This window comes from Stegostoma tigrinum, chromosome 41 (genome assembly GCF_030684315.1).
Source record: "Stegostoma tigrinum isolate sSteTig4 chromosome 41, sSteTig4.hap1, whole genome shotgun sequence".
Classification (NCBI taxonomy): domain Eukaryota; kingdom Metazoa; phylum Chordata; class Chondrichthyes; order Orectolobiformes; family Stegostomatidae; genus Stegostoma; species Stegostoma tigrinum.
The window spans coordinates 3,282,706-3,289,522 of record NC_081394.1 but is presented as its reverse complement, the minus strand read 5'-3'; the positions used below and the strand labels follow the sequence as shown (position 1 = coordinate 3,289,522).

The window sequence follows — 6,817 nt, the reverse complement described above, 5'->3', positions numbered from 1 at the left end:
ACAGAGAGAGGAGAGAGAGGAGGCACAGAGAGAGAGAGAGGCACAGAGAGAGAGAGAGAGAGAGAGAGGCACAGAGAGAGAGAGAGAGAGAGGCACAGAGAGAGAGAGAGAGAGAGAGAGAGGCACAGAGAGAGAGAGAGAGAGAGAGAGAGGCAGAGAGAGAGAGAGTGGCACAGAGAGAGAGAGAGGCACAGAGAGAGAGAGAGAGAGAGAGAGAGAGAGGCACAGAGAGAGAGAGAGGCACAGAGAGAGAGAGAGAGGCACGCACGCACACAGAGACATGCACACACCCACACATGCACACGCCGACACACGGCGAATGAGAAGGGGAGAGAGAGACGGAGACGGAGAAATGTTGGGCCAGGGTTCCCAGGAAGGTCCTTTTCCTGCTCCCTTCCGCATCCTGGGTGGTGAGGGTCTGTTCCATCCGGACCGGTTTAATGTCCGAGTCAGTTGTCTGGCAGGGCGGCCCTCCCTCACCACTGACCATGTTTGTGTGTGCTTGTGTTCTGATCGATGTCCTGGGGTTTGGCAGACACCGAGCGAGGAGTGAGAATGCGCTGACCATGGGGGCTGAGATCTGTGGTGCCTCCCGGCAATATGACCACGTTCCCTTCTCGATTTCCAGTTTGTGTTCCTGTCTAGGTTCTGAAAACAGAAGACAAAGAGATGGAAAGCATTCCTATTCACACAACCTACTTTGAGACTGGCACAGAGGATGATAATCGAATGGTAAGTATGATGAAGAGGGACTCTGTTTGGCCAGCTTTTAGTACAGAGATAGTGAAAGAACTCACTTTGATCATGACAGTGAAGAACGTTGATAGAGGTTAAATGTGGCAGTTTTAACCAGGGATCTGCAGGCGAGGGGAGATTTAGATGAATCTGTGAAGTCCGATGGTGGTGGGGTTGGAGAGGATTAGGAGTGATTCTGAAATGGCACATTTTACTGTCATTCCGTTAAATGCAGATACTTGCTCTGTCCCTGATAGTGAATGGTTGATCGCAGGTTGTAGGGCTTCCAGAGGCAGGGGATGTAGGGGCTGGAGGAGGTGACAGAGACAGGGAAGAGGGGATGGAGGAGGTGATGGAGACAGGGAGGGGTGTTGTAGTGTCTGTCGGAGGTGACAGAGACAGGGAGCGGGGGGATGGAGGTTCTGGAGGAGGTGACGGAGACAGGGAGGTGTGTGGAGGAGGTGACGGCGACGGGGAGGGGGTGGATTTACGTTCTGGAGGAGGTGACGGAGACGGGGGAGGGGGGATATAGGGGATGGAGGAGGTGACAGAGACATGGAGGGGGGGTGTAGGGTCTGTAGGAGGTGATGGAGACAGGGAGCGGGGGGATGGAGAAGGTGACGGAGACGAGGGAGGGGTGATGTAGGGGATGGAGGAGGTGACGGAGACGGGGGAGGGGGTGATGTAGGGGATGGAGGAGGTAATGGAGACAGGGAGGGGTGGATGGAGGGCCAGGTGGCGGTGATGGAGACAGGGAGGGGGGCGATGGAGGGGGATGGACGAGGTGATGGAGACAGGGATGGGTGGTGGAGGGAGGTGCCTGAGACAAGGAGGGGGGATGTAGGGGCCGGTGGAGTTGACGGAGATAGGGGAGAGGGGGATGTAGGGCCAGGGCGGAGGTGACGGAGACAGGGAGGGGAGATGTAGGGAATGGAAGAGGTGACGGAGACAGGGAGTGGGGGGGGATGTAGGGAACGGAGGAGGTGACGGATATAGGGAGGGGGGATAGAGGAGATGTCGGAGACGGGGAGGCGGGTGGAGGAGGTGATGGAGACGGGGAGGGGGTGGATTTAGGTTCTGGAGGAGGGTGACAGAGACGGGGAGGGGGGATGTAGGGAACGGAGGAGGTGACTGATATAGGGAGGGGGGATAGAGGACGGTGACGGAGACGGGGGTGGGGGGGGGTGAGCTTACAGCCGTTCTGATGACGATGCTGTGGTGATGAGAGGAAGCTGCTTTGGAATGGGGTGAGGGGCGGAGGTGGTAAGGGAGGATGGTGAGGAATTGGGTATTGCCTGTCTTCATCTCGAGAGTTATCCCCAATCCATCCCTTTTCTCTCGCCCCCCCCCTACCCCACCCCCACCCCCTGCGTAGACCCTGTCCCAGTATTACGACGAGCCAGAAATGATCACCAACCTGAAGTCTGCTAATGTCGCTGTGCCCCCCTGGGGACTACCTGGAGCAGGAGAACCCCATTTACAACGACTTCGCGTACCCCGAGCCTGAGGAGCATCGCAAGAGCCAGGAGTTTGTGTCGAAGGGAATGTATGTGTAGGCCGCAGGCCTCTCCAGGCCAAGACCACTCCACTTCCCCCCACTGCTCCCATCAACAACCGCACCCCCCCCCCTGCCAATCCATTCCAACCTCGCTATTTGCCTTAACACTAACAGTCTCTATTCCTGAATAAAATTAACCTGTTCTGGGGGCTGGTAGGGTTAATTAATCCCTGCCATTTTTTTTAGGAACTTGTCACACTCGCCTCGGGGCATGCATAGTTGGTGGGCAACTGCTAAACTGAGATTAAACATTATGTTTTTTATGCCCTTCGGCAAAATACTACACCGCAACCTCCACCCCTTTCAAACCCATACCCTGCCCCCTCCCCTCGGGTGCCCCCACCCAATCGCAGACACTGAGCCTCAGGCCCTAATTTACGGCCTAATGGTCGCACTGTACACTACTGAGCCCGAGTCTGGGCTATGGGGGTGGGCTCTGTGCTTGTGGGGTTTTGGTGTGGAAATAAACGGGGGGATGGTTTTGTGTCAGGGCTAAACCCCTCTCAGTCCCTGTTCTCCCCCCAACTCCTGTACTGCTTATTTCTCCCAGGAAGGCTGGTCATATCAGATCTTGCCCAAAACACATTACTTCAGGAAGCTCAATAGCTGGTCAACACTATGGGTGACTCCAGTTCGCTTAACCTTCGCCGTAACCTCACAGCTGCTCCCAGTCTCCTTAATCGCTCTTCCAATGTCTCTCAATCCCTCTCTGAGCCTACCTTCCCTCACTCTCAGCTCATACGCTCAGCCCCACCTTTGATTGAGGAGGTGGGGTTTGGAAGAGAGAGGCTACACTTTGACTCCTGCCCTCTCTGAAGCTACAGCTGACTTATAGGCCAACAGGGTGACAACGGGCTATTGCGAGGGTCCTCGGGGTGGGCTGAGGGCAGAATGGGGCATTGGTGAGGTCAGAGGGCATGTGGATAGGGTGGGGGGTGGAATTGAGTTGCAGGGAGGAGGATGCGAGCGATTGTGGGGCACTGATGGGGCCTAGCAATTGGGAAGACAACCAACAGCCCCCCCTACTCCCATACCCAAGGGGTGAGGGGAACCCGTTAGCTGGAAGTGCCAGTGGGCTCTCCAACCGTGATATGCATCACAGGGCAGCCCTGTCTGGTCGTTTCTCTCCCTCTCGCTCTCTCTCCCCCTCCCTCCCTCGCACTCCCGTGCTCTCTCTCTTTCTCTCTGTTCACCTCAACTGAGCTCTGGGGATTTGTAAAGGAAATGGAATTGATATCTGACTCTTTAACACTGTCTGAGCTCAGAGGAGCCCTCAGTTTTAATGAGAACTGACAGTTTAATTTTCCTGAAGTCTGATACTGTTTAAGTGCCACCAGGATAGGCTTCAAGTATATTTAAGATCCGGAAGCGATTTTTAAACATCTGGGACAGAAACTCCCTCATTTTCTTATGTGGAATTTAAACTTAATCCAATTTAAATTTCATTATCATCCTGCAGAATGATTTTTTTTCGTTGTTTAATTTAAAATCTGCTTTGCATTTTTAAAATCCACTTTTGTGAGGAGACCCTGGAACTGATGTCCTTTCGTTCAGAGCTCCTCATTCATCCAAAATCTCCCTGTTCTTTTTTTCCCTGTTAAAATGTAATTACAAGAGAAACTTAAAAGATCACGGGCCTCATGAAACATGAACGGGTTATATCAGAAACAACAGGACAAGAACATGAATGGGGGACAGAAATCTGTGTTTAAATTCTCTTTTGGATATCCAGCGGAGAAATCCGCATTAGAACTAATGCAGGGGGAAAGCAGCTAGCCTGTTTGTCATCTGTGCAGGGTCTTTTTTGAGAGACGTCTCCTGTTAGTCTCTCGTTTTACCCCCCACTCTGCTTTTTTTAAACCCCCCACATCCCTACAATTATTTCCCCCTTTTTTTTAAACTGAAAAGTTCCTGTTGACTCCGTTCCCTGTCAGTCCCAGATCACAACACGCTTCATCGACAATATAAGTGTTCCTCCTCTTCTTTTTCCTTGGCTCCTTGGTCTTTTCCTGATTCTCTCTAAACCATGTCCCTCTAGTGAGTAACCCCTCCCAGCCCTGGGAGCAGTGTCTCCCTCATCGACTTGAGAGAACCCCCTCCCCTGCCCCCACCACTGTGATTCGGTCTTCCTCCTTCCAAAGGGGAATGATCTCAGTTTCCCTGTGCATGAGCCCTGCTCCCTCAGCGCTGGGACTATTCTAATAAATTTCTGAAGCTTCCCCGAGTGCTTGATCTCCTTCCTAATGAGTCTGGGCTGCCTCTCTGAGTGTTGCAAGGAAATCCTGTTTTTCAACCCTGCTCTAGGTTTCCTGATTGCTTGTAAATATTCTCTCTTCAGTTTAGCAGGCAGAAACAATAACTGCTGAGGCAAACGAGACACTGCTGCATTACTACGGCGTTAACTTCACTACAGTGTTAGCAATTTTTTCTGTTTGTATACAAACTGACTGATTTAATACAGAAGGTTTGAGGATGATGGCAATTCCTTGGACTGTACTTTCGAAACCTCGGGAGCTTGTGGCCATCTGAGGCTAGAATCTTGTTCGTAGACTGTGAGTGGTTGCAGGTTTGTGGTGCGAGGCTAAATTTACTGCCCACAAAGTATTTCTGAACAAAACTGGTTTTGGGAGTTCCTGGTTTGGCTTTCTGAATGTGAAAAAGCACTGTTTCTTTTCTTCCCCCCACTTTCTCTTGGTGAGAAAGCCGCACACTTTTTTAAAGGCCAGGCCTCCTCACTCACTGTTACCAATTTGCACACAGCGAGATCCCATGTGCAGCAGATTGCTGGCAACTCACTCCACTAACACAAAGAACAGAAGTTGACCCCTGGAGAGTGGGACGAACTACATCTTCCCCACCCCAGCTTCTGACCCTCTGACAGTGTGGCGCTCCCTCAGCACTGACCCTCTGACAGTGCCCACTCCCTCGGCACTGACCCTCCGACAGTGCACGCTCCCTCAGCATTGACCCTCCGACAATGCCCACTCCCTCAGCACTGACCCTCTGACAGTGCCCACTCCCTCAGCACTGACCCTCCAACAGTGCCCACTCCCTCAGCCTGAGCTCTGCTTCCAAGCATTTGAGAAGATATTCCCATTGTCTCTCTGAAATCTATGAAGCCCTTGAGCCTGATGGTTAATATTTTGCAAGGAAATAACACTAACTGATTGACGTATTGGTCAATGACTCATATTTCTAAACATTGTCCTTTGTGGAAAATAAAATGAACCTTGGAGCTGATTTGACCCAGTCACACTCCTCAATGCCAGTAGAGTAATGCTGCCATCTGGTGGTGACCGCTATGGACACCATTCCCCTTTGGAGTGAATTCGTGAATTCCTTTTGTCGTACTGTGTAGCAGTCAAATGTACAAAGCTGCTTTACAGGAGTGTTCTTAAGGCATCACTTGGGAATGAAACTCGTAAGGAGAATGTCAGATGGATGACTTGGTGAGAGATGCAAGCTGTAGGAGCAGCTTTGACAGTGAAGTGGATATGGGGTCGTGCTGAATGCTGCCCAGTGAGTTGCACAGAGACCTGTAATTTTCCATACAGCCGCTTCATGAAATCCAGAAATGTCACTGCTGCTTTTTATAGTTTTTACTCTGGCACATTTAACTGAATTACGATCCTGCCAGAGACACTACAACATGTGAATACTTCACGTTCTGTGATGCAGTTTATTGTGATTTCTGTAATTAATCAAAGTGAAACACTATGTGGGATTAAAATGCCTTTGAATTCTGCTGCTGATTGTCATCCTAACAAAATATGTGTGTGTGCGCGCGCAAACTGTGATGAAATTCAAGATTTAACACTATTGCTGTAAAGATGTGCCAGGATTAATGGCGGTAGTTCTGAATAAAATTACTAACACTGTCAAAGTCCCGGTCCGGCTAACTCTGCAGGAAATGTTTTGTATATCTTGGCTGAGTTTTAAGTTATCTTTTTGTATGCAATAAACTTTTTTTGTATTTGTAGGAAGTGTGGGGTTTTACTTGGGAATTGCAGTGCATGACATGGCCAGCTGGGGACAGGAGGAGACCATGCCAAATGATTGTAAAATACACAATGCCTTTCCTAGACTTGGCAAGAATTTGCCAGATTCCAGTTGAATCACACCCATCCTCTCATAGTGTGCCAAATCACTTTTTTAAAACCATGATTCATCATTTACTTTGCAGCAACAAGACTGTAGCCACTTTGAGACAGCAAGATGTCCCAAGTCTTGTGGAACACAATTTGACGCTGTGCTGTGTGACAAAGAAAGGTTTCAGGCAAAGAGGCCACACAGAGAGAGAGAGAGAGAGATGTGATGGAGTTTCGGGAGGGAATGCCAGAGCTCAGGACCCTGGCGAGCTGAAGATATGGGCCCCAAGATATGGGAACCGTTGGGGGTGGGTGATGCTCAAGCTGCTGAGAGTAGAGGAGGTTAGGGAGACAGGGAGGGTGTGTAGGGTTTGCAGGAGATGGTGAAAATTCCTGAGGTTACAGAGCTGGTGAGTTCGGAGGCAGTGGGAGGGGT

General features: G+C 50.6%; 1 long non-coding RNA gene across 1 annotated transcript; it reads left to right on the top strand.

The window, feature by feature from the left end:
- The first annotated feature begins 633 nt into the window (after positions 1-633).
- Positions 634-6,272, top strand: LOC132206694 (uncharacterized). Its single transcript, XR_009443099.1, has 2 exons — positions 634-732; positions 2,111-6,272. It is a non-coding gene; the product is annotated as an uncharacterized LOC132206694 (long non-coding RNA).
- The last annotated feature ends 545 nt before the right edge of the window (positions 6,273-6,817 follow it).